Below are 11,031 nucleotides of genomic sequence, written 5' to 3'. Positions count from 1 at the left end.
CCCCCCATGACGTTTCAAGAACTAGAGCTGGCAAGCAAAAGACTACACCCGGGAAAGGCACCTGGGCCCGACGGGGTACCAAACGAAGCATTGAAGATCGCGGTTAAAACACAGCCAACGTTTTTTCAGGAGGCACTAAACCGGTGCATGACGGATGGTGTTTTCCCTAAGCCATGGAAACGAGCGAGGCTGGTGCTGCTACGCAAAGGGGACAAACCAGCAGACCAGCCGTCAAGCTATCGACCGCTCTGTATGCTGGACAGAACGGGTAAGTTATTCGAGCGTATACTATGTAACCGCATTGAAGAAGCTCTGGTCAATGAAGGAACCAATCTTGCTAATAACCAATATGGATTCAGGAAAGGACGGTCGACGATCGATGCCATCGAAAGGGTTATGACTGAGGTGGCAGATGCCGGGACAGGAACCATATACAAGAGGGAGCTATGTGTACTGGTTACGCTTGATGTCGCCAATGCTTTTAATTCAGCATCATGGAACGCAATAATCCGAGCAATGGAAAACAAAAAAGTACCAGGATACCTTATACGCACAGTACGGAATTATCTATGTGACAGGGAAATAACATATGGCGACGACCAAACAACTGTACAACTGTCAAGTGGAGTCCCGCAAGGGTCGGTCTTAGGTCCCCTTCTTTGGGGTATTATGTATGATGGTCTTCTTACAAAAGAAACACCAGACGGGGTAACCTTAGTCGGGTTTGCAGACGATGTAGCAATAGTCGGCAGAGCTATGAGTACCCAACAACTCGAGGAATCAGTCAACAGAACTCTGCAGATGGTCCAAGATTGAATGAACACCCAAAAACTGAGACTAGCACTCCAGAAGACAGAAGCAGTCATGCTGACTAGAAAAAGGGATTATCGGAAGCCAATATTCACACTGGAAGGCCAGCAAATAGCTACAAAGAACTCGCTGAGGTATCTAGGCATTGAAATAGACGTAGGGAGAAGATTTAAGGTGCACGAGCAGAAAGTCGGGGCAAAGGCCATGAGAACGGCACAGGCATTGACTAGAATCCTGCCAAACATTGGCGGGTCGTCAACAGCCAAGAGGAAGCTTCTAACGAGTGTCGTGCATAGCCAGATATTGTACGCTGCACCGATATGGTCGCCTCTACTATATCATAGACCAAACAGCACCGTACCGATTAAGGGGGATGTAGCGAAACACATTAAGTCCGCCCAGCGATAATGGCGCTGAGAGTGACGAGGGCATATCGGACAGTATCCTATGAGGCAGTAACGCTCATAGCATCAATGCCTCCCATAACACTGCTAGCAAAGGAGCGCATAGCAATACGTAATGCCACAGACAAATGTCAGACTGCCAGAGATGCCCGAAAGGACACAATGAAGGAATGGCAAAGAGAATGGGAAAAGGCGGAAAATGGCAGGTGGACGTACACGCTAATCAGCAATATAGAAAAATTGGCAAACAGGAAACATGGCGACTTGGACCACTTCCTCACGCAAGTTCTTACGAACCATGGATGTTTTAACGCCTACCTACATAGGATGAAAAAATCAGAAACTCCGAAGTGCTCCTGGTGTGAGGCTGACACCGACGATGCCAATCACACACTGTTCGTGTGTGACGCATTCGAAAACTGGCGAAGGGTGCTCGTTGGAGAGATAGGCCACGATCTAACAGCGGCCAACATCGTGGACACCATGTTAAAGTGCAGGAGTCAATGGAATTTGATTGTATACTACATCAATAAAGTGATGAGGCATAAATGCGATGCCGAAAGACAACAACAGTTATCGACGAGGAATACTCAACAAACAACTTAAAACGGGAAGTAAACGGAAAAACGGCAGCCGATAGGTGGCCCGGCGGCCTATACAAGGCGGGGCGAAGGAAAACAGGAAGCGCTTGGCGGCCTCTTCAAGGCGGAGCGGAAGAAAAGCGGAGGCAGGAATATTATAATTACTATTACTAGTATTCAGTTAGAATTGTTAATTTGTTGTAGGCCGAATGGCCAAAATTAGTGGAGTAGGGTCCGCTTTATTTTGTAAAAATGTAATGTGAAATTGTGAATGTTTGTTTTTTTTTCATAAATAAACAATGATAGTGGCCCCTATGTTTTGCGAAAGCAGCTCGGGGGCCGCTATTATTCTTTTGACTGCAAAAAAAAACAAAAAAGGTTAGGTTAGGTTAGGTTAGGTTAGAGTCAGGGGACGGGTTCGTCTGGCTTCGTATTAACGGAGTTCGGGTGTACTCATGCTACGTCTCGCCGAACATTCTTCCACTGATGTATGACAATTTTCTGGAGAGGCTAGAGTCCAGCATTAGAGCTGGTAGCGGAGAAGTTCTCGTGGCAGGAGACTTCAATGCGGAGAGGCCGGAGTGGGGCTCACCGCTCTCTGACAGGCGTGGCGACCAGCTCGCTGACCTGTTGGCGTCGCTGGGCCTCGCTGTTTGTAATGTTGGCGACCAATCCACTTTCGTGAGGCACGGGTCACAGTCGTTTATCGACGTGACGTTTGCCTCTCTTTCCCTGTCTCGGCAGGTGGCCAACTGGAGGGTTCTGGAAGAGGACACTGGCAGTCTTCACCGGTACATAACGTATGAGGTGAACGCTGCTGGGCCTCCTTGTCCAGCTCCCCGTCCTAAGGGTTGGTCTGTCAGAAATATGAATTTGACAAGGCTAGAAGAATTTCTAGCCGAAAACACTATGGAGGAGGACAATGACGAGTTGATTGGTCATGAGAGGCTCAACGCCTACTTGGTCGATGCCTGTGTCATTTCAATGCCACGAGCATCGTACCGAGGGAGGAAGAAGGCAGTGCATTGGTGGACCCCTAGAATCGCTGAGCTGAGGAAGGCCTCTTTCTTAGCTCATAGGCGATTCCAGCGGGCCAGGAGAAGATCCAACGCCGATGCCTGCCTTCATATGAAGGCAGCCCGCAAGGCACTTCGTATCGAGGTCAGGTGGAGTCAGGAGCAGTGTTGAAGACGGCTGTGCGAAGAGGTGGAGAATGACCCTTGGGGCCTACCTTACCGGTTGGTCACTAAGCGGCTTCGAAGCGTCGGAACCACTCCGGGTCACACGATTCCTGGCCGAGTTGAGAGCATCGTGGACGGACTGTTTCCAGCCCATTCGCCCGTGGTGAGAGAGCCACTGGATGTGGTGGAGGAGGATATCCCGGTGCTCACGTTGGCAGAGCTCACCGTAGCGGGAGCGAGGTTGCCTTCCGGTAAAGCTCCTGGGCCTGATTTCGTTATGAATGAAGTACTCAGGGTGGTGATCCGGAAGAAACCTGCGGCCCTTCTGCGGGTGTTCAACAGCTGCTTGAGGCGCGGGGTCTTTCCGAGGCCGTGGAAACACGCCCGTCTACGACAGGGTATGGACGCAGCTGGTATTAGGCGCCTCCAGGAGCACAGGATCCTGGATGAGTGGCAACTGCGGTGGATGATGGGGAACGAAGGAGGGTGGACGAGGAGGCTCATCCCTCTTCTGCGTCCATGGCTGGGTCGGCGGCATGGGGTGCTGACGTTTCACCTCACCCAGGTATTATCCGGTCACGGGTGCTTTAACAAGTACCTGATCGACCGGGATAAAGCAGACAGCCCGTTGTGCTCACAGTGTGGTACAGCGGAGGACGATGCTGAACACACAGTGATCACCTGCGATGCCTGGGAGGTGAGACGGAGGCGTCTCAACTGCAGTCTGAGCTCGGACGAAGAGGAGGTGGAGCTCTTCCCCGAAAACCTTGTTTTCAAGATGTTAGAGAGTAGTGAGAATTGGTGTAAAATAGTAGATTTTGTAGAGTATGTGATGAACGAGAAGGAGGAACAGGAGAGACGAAGAGAGAGAGAAAGAAGAGTAGGACCTAACCAACGCGAAGCCCTGCCCCCACCTCCACGTGGTGCTAACCGGGCAACGGGCCCTTAGGGGTGCGGCTAACGGAGAAGGCATTAGTATTAAGTTTAAATAGTATAAGATAAACATTTTGACAACAATTTTTTAGCAGAGAAAGCTTTATCAGCCCATTTAAGCTGCTTGTCTTTTTTAATCAAATTATCTATATATTTCACCCATTACTTAAAAGCGATTTTAAAAAAATATATCTAGACACAAGCCTTTATGTACAATAACAAAATACGATAACAACAAGCAATAAATTTACAAAAGTATAAATTAAATAAAATACCCTGTATGTAGGACACCATTAAAAATACCCACTACAAAAACACAAATGTTTACTCAGTAGCTGTTTAAAGTGTACCTTATTCACTATTTAAACGTAGATTTAGGTCAAATTGGTCAAACGTACATTTTTCAAAACAAAACAAATTATTTGTTACAAGTGTAATGTTCTAAAAACAATATATAACAAACAACATCTTTGTGAATAATAAGGAATGTATTGCGTGTAATATTATATTTTAGTTCTAACACGAGCGCATATAACATACTAGATCTGAGTGTTAACTAAATCGTTGAAAATTAAACAAAATGGTTTCAATGAAATTGTGGAGTATTATTTTTTTTATTACAATCGAGTGCTGTGCCACAATAATACCACCAAAAGAATATTATTGTGTTAAACAAATTAACGGAAAGATCCAAAGGACCAGTTGCTAATAGCAGTCACGAGCAGTACTTGAAATATAATGGTGTTAAATGCGGTTTCATTTACAGTGCCCATTTCCATATGCATTTGACAAAAGATCAGTATTCAGACTTACCGTCGCGTCGAAGAGGTTATAAACCATTACCACCCAATGAAATTTCATTCGTTGATGAATCAATGAAGATTATTAACTTATTGTTTCACGAAAAAGGCATCAAACTGAATGAGATATGGCTATTTTACTATTACGCTGAATACATGGCCAAATTTTATGACTATTTGAATAAACCAGACTGGTTTTATCCTGGTAATATCAAAATTGCCATGTCCTTCCACGAATTTGTATTTTCTGTGCTAGAAAACTATTTAAAGTTAAATTGTGAAGAAAATTATTATTAACCTTCTATGGAGCAATACAAACTATTTAAACTAAAATAATAGAGAGCTGGCAATCTCACTGGGACAGCATACATCTATCCAAAAAGCTATAAAAAGTTTAAAAAAAGTGTCCATAAATGGAAAAGCAACTCCGAAAACAAAATAAGAGAAGAGACAGCTAACACCAGACTCAGAATAGGTCACACACACCTCACTCACTCATACCTTGTTAACAAGGAACCTGGTCCAATATGTGACACATGTCAATCAAACATTTCTATCGAACACATCCTCGTCCGTTGCCCTACTTACACTAATGCACGGATTGCACATTCAATCCCGAATTCGATTAAAAAAGCCCTCAACTTAGACAACACAAAAATTACCTATGATTTTTTCAAAATATTACCCTTTTAAACAAATTATAAATTTTATTTTCTATTTTCATTGATTTTTCTCTTTTTTATATGTACAAAACTTAACAACACTATTCTTCTTTTCTCTTCTGCAATGTTATGGCTAATCATATTTTCTAATGAAGCCGTTACACAAATAAATTTTTTTTAAAAAAATAGTTAAATTGTTCATGACCTAATGTGAAAATTTGTAGATACTCTGAGACCTATTGTAGCAACATATGAACATAAAATACAAAAACTAAACTATTCTTTTTCACATTAGTTATTATTTATTTAGTTAATAAAATTTAAAAAAAATAATAATAATACTGAGTACCATATTGTTTTCATATTCTGTACACTATATTTATTTAATAGTAGTCATCGACCAGTATTATTTATTATTATCATATTATAATTTGTTTTTTGATTGTTATGTACTAACAATTCATTGCCCTTGGTACCCACACCTTAAATTTTTCTCGAATAAGATTGATAGGAAAAAAAATTTAATTTTTTTAGTTGCCCAATATTCTAAAATAATCCATATTATATTTATAATATGTTAGTTAAAGTATTAACTGAAGAATATTGTATACATGGAATATTGGAATCAATACTGTTTTTTTAAAAACGTTAGTTTAAATATAAAAAAAAGTATATTAATGTGTGGTTTTTCGATTTTGAAGGAAAACGTTTTTACTTATTCAAAACCTTATATAAAAATCTGGGTACATAGACCATTGTTATGTATTTTATTGTGTATGATTATTACACATATGTTATTTCTTAACGATACGAATTTGTGGTAAATAAGTTGCAAAAAAAATATTACCAATTGTGCTTACACATTTCCGTTTAATACTGGCGAAAATCATACAACAAAAATTTAGAGCACAAAATAAAACTTAATATATTGTCAATATGAATTCTAGATTTGGGCATCTGTTTAAAGAGTTCTGTACATGTTAGAAAACAGTCGTTGTACACGTTAAAATTATTGTTCTAGATACAACAAAAAAAAGAAATAATAGGTTGTGTTTTAAAATATTTATTAGGTTTATAATGAATTTCCAGTAAAAAAACATGAGATCTAAAAAACCTGGTCGGTTTAAAGTTGTGAACCAAACTTTTTGGAGTTATTTAGAAATTGTTGAAAGAGGTTTAAAGAAAACCTATAAAACTAGAATCGATAATTGTAGAAATTATTGCGTCTAATAAAAATGTACATTTTTTTCAACTTAAAATTACGGTACTCCGTATCTTTTTTAAAAATAGTCCAATTAGTTCCAAATTTGTATACAATAGTCTTAACACATAATACTACCGATACACGTTGACAACCTAAACAATTATTGTACACCCTTTCTCTTAGAAGGGGTGGACATTTTTCTTTCATACCCTTTTTCATGTAAAGTTTTAGGGGTTTATGTATGAAAATTAGACCAAAGGTAGATCAAGAATGGGGCTATAACATATTTTTAAAAAAAAACTGTAGTCAATTTTTTTTTCTATTAAAGAAATACCAAAAAATTACACTTTGACCGTAGTCAGTTTTTAGGTTGCCGTGTATGGTATGTACATACTACTCGAGGATTCGCATCGAAGCGTTTCTTTAGAAGTGACTTTATCCCTAACAATTCCTTTAGACCTGTGATCTCTCCTTCCCCACTAAACCCCGACCCTACAGTATTAGTTTTATTTTTATTATTTCACTTAAAAAAATTACGATTGCGTGGCATTATACGAGAAAAAGATGAATCAAGTACTTCCCTGCTTACTGTAAGATGCTATAGAAAAATCAATATAAAATTTGAAAAAAGGTAAATTATAAATTTCAAAACAATCTATGCGGAAATTGTTAATTTTTCAAATTACTATTTTAGTTATAACCAGATATGTCATTTAGAAGTGTATCAGGCTAATATAACTGGTGTGTGTTCTGCTCAACTAGCTACACTTTTTCCCGGGAAGATGTCACATACACGCTGGTTAACAACAATTAATCTTATTTTACGTCTTTACGTATGCACCAATTGCCCATCAAAAAATCTAAATTCTCTAGAGTAATTTATTATTAAAGCATATGCGTCAAGACGGTTTGTAACTAAAAAAAACCAAGATTAAATTTTGTCAAAATTCATATTTGGGAAATAATGAGACTTTCCCGATATCTTCCATAAAAATTAAGGAGTATTATCGATAAAATAATACAAAAATGTATTTTGTACACACCATAAAATGATGTTATGTGACTGATTCATCATCATGAACAATTTACTATTTTATTTCTTATAACAATTTTTATATTCATTTAAAACATTTTGAAAATATCAAATGGTTTTATCATTATTATTATTTTTCTGAATAACTGTATATTCGTTTGTTTTCATGGTAATCTATTGACTGTTGGGAAGTACGTTACGATAAAAACTGTACTACACTACACGTTTTCTCCTGCCCTAAACTTGAAACTTCAATAATTCGAGATATTGAGTGATTCATGATAAAAGTAACATCCCGGTTTTGTGCATAATAACAGCAAAAAATTATTATAGTCAGACGATCAACCCTAATCGTATCCACCCTAGTACTAGAAAAAAAAAGTAAGGATCTAATTGGCAGTTTTTTAAGTATCTATGTGCATCGAAGTCATATTTTTTTATTCTATCTATACATAAAAATAATTTAAATGCGTTTTTACGTGTATTCAACTAAAAAATTTTATTCGCATTAGAAATGTAAGTATTGTACAAAAGATGTATAATACGTTTTGTATCGTTTGATAATGTAGATAAAAGAAGAATAACTTCATAGATTGAAAAATATTGTTGCCTTACAAAATACTCTGATAGACACAATTTGAATTTAATAGAACGCTACACTTTTATTTGTTAAAGGGTATTTTTCTAACTTAGCTAACCAGCTACTCCACCTTTCCTCCAGCCCTAAACTTGAAACTCTATATAAAAAATTTAATTTCTTATTAAGTCCTATGAGAAATTGAGTGGTTCACGATAAACTTATCATTCTGTAAATGTGCATAATAACAGCAAAAATATATCTAATAATTACAGATGTGCATCGAAGTGTTTATCTGATTCAATCTATTCATAACAACGACCCTAATATTTTAAATGCGTTTTAACGTGTATTCAACATTTTTAATGAATTTTTACAAATTTATGTATTGTACCAAAAACGGATAATACGTTTTATATAGTTTGATAATGTAGGTAAACAAAAAACTGTTGGCGTCACACATTTTTTGGGCATTTACGTTAAGAGATCTGTTGTATTTTACAAATACAATTTGTACAGTTCTACTATTTTTTTTTTTTTTTGAAAATAAGTTGTTTTTGGTCATATCTTGTTTTATTATTTGTGTTTCTACAAGTTTGAATTTGCTTGTACGATACTACCATATCGTTGCTATTATTATAGCGAATACAAATTTTGTATAAATAAAACCAATAATAATATCTAGTAGTTCACCTACGTATATCTTGTTTTCTAGTTAACACATTTGTTGTTATTGTGTTCATAATGTAATAAATATATGTATCGTTAGCTTTTGTATCAACAGAAGATTTAATTAAAATAACTATTTGAAACATACAAAAATGAGTCATAGCGAATGTACACATAGTAATAATATGTCCTTAACTAAATGTGATTAAATCATATTCAAAAATCCCTATCCAAATCAACAGTTCATTTTTCTTTTTTTTCTCCGCTTATTATAGTGTCAAAAAATACATTATTATTATATTTGTATTTAATGCAAAGTATTCAAGTACGTAATATACTGAAAACCTAGCTTCGCAACAACATGTTGTTTTTTTCGTGCCTGTTTAAATATGGTGAACGGATAAAACATGTACAATAACAGAATCCGATAACAACAACCAATAAATTTACCAAAGTATAACACAAAAACTTGAAAAAACCCACTACAAAAACACAAATGTTTACTCAGTAGCTGTTTATAGTGTACCTTATTCACTATTTAAACATAGATTTAGGTCAAATTGAACGTACATATTTGAACAAAACACATTATTATTTACAAGTGTGATGTATTCCAAAAACAATATACAATAAACAACATCTTCGTGAATAACAAGGAATGTAATATGTGTAATATTATATTTTAGTTCTAATACGCGTCGCATACAACATACTAGTTCTGTGTGTTACCTAAATCTTTAAAAGTTAACCAAAATGGTTTCTTTGAAATTGTGGAGTATTATTTTTTGTATAACAATCGAATGCTATGCCACAATAATACCACCAAAAGAATATTATTGTGTTGGTAAAGTGTTAAACAAATTAACGGAAAGATCCAAAGGACCAGTTGCTAATAGCAGTCACGAGCAGTACTTGAAATATAATGGTGTTAAATGCGGTTTCATTTACAGTGCCCATTTCCATATGCATTTGACAAAAGATCAGTATTCAGACTTACCGTCGCGTCGAAGAGAACATAAACCATTACCACCCAATGAAATTTCATTCGTTGATGAATCAATCAAAATTATAAACTTATTGTTTCGCGAAAAAGGTATCAAACTGAATGAGATATGGCTATTTTACATTTACGCGGAACAAATGGCCAGCTTTTACAACGATTTGTTCAATAAGCCAGACTGTTATTATCGTTTTAGGTACGATAACGGCATGTCTTTACACGAATTTGTATTTTCTGTGCTAGAAAACTATTTAAAGTTAAACTGTGAAGAAAATTATTATTTTGATGGCAATTGTGAATACTGTGAGGATTATGAAAACAAGGGACAGTCAAAATGTTTTTCAAGTAAAAAAATAAAGAAATTAAATAAAATATATAGTGATGCAATCAAATTGAACAAAAGAATGTTAAATGAATTCCTCGACGTTAACATTGAAAATGACCACGCCGATAAAAAAGGTACTGCATTTTCCAATTTATCACAGTTGTTTTTTAACAGTATGGACATTCCACCATCTCAGTTCTATAGCATTTTAAAAGAATGTTTTGAGACCGATAATTGGGATTTTGTGGATGTAGAGTTGTCAATTATTAAGGAGAGGACACTTGGCGTAGGATTATTGCCATTAGAATACACCGGAGAGTATCAACGAATGGTAATTAATTTGTTGAAATTAATCATGCTGAAAAAAATAGGTCGTTACCTCATATCAATAGGGACCATTGAACTGGAAGAATTTATAATACAAACTTCATCAATAAACGAGTTTGCGGCAATTTTAACTGATTTCATAGAAGTCATGTCATTAGATGACGACCATGTTTTCGCAAAGCTAAAAATCTGTGTAAATTTTGACTATTTGAATAACTTAAGCAAAGAGCTTCTAGATTCTTTAATTGACCAAATTAAAACTGAAATTGATATACTGACAGAAACTTGGCATTATGCTAAAAAGAACCCGTCAATTCATGATTATTGCAATACAACCAAGGAAATCGTGGATTCTGCTAGACATTTTGTTAGCAAATTGAAAAATGTATTCGAATCTTCTTTCACTTTTCAGTATATTCATTCTTTCGCCAAAATGATTGATGATGTCAAAAATATGTTGGATAAAAAAGGGAAAAAAGATAGATTGTCGGACATTAGTTATTATAATTGTACTTAATGTCTTTA

Source organism: Adelges cooleyi, unplaced genomic scaffold (assembly GCF_023614345.1).
Source record: "Adelges cooleyi isolate 19-005CV unplaced genomic scaffold, UGA_ACOO_1.1 ACOO_flye_CR_arks_rails_tigmint_CR_PRNA_575, whole genome shotgun sequence".
Taxonomy (NCBI): Eukaryota; Metazoa; Arthropoda; class Insecta; order Hemiptera; family Adelgidae; genus Adelges; species Adelges cooleyi.
Note: the sequence above shows the minus strand (reverse complement) of the source record.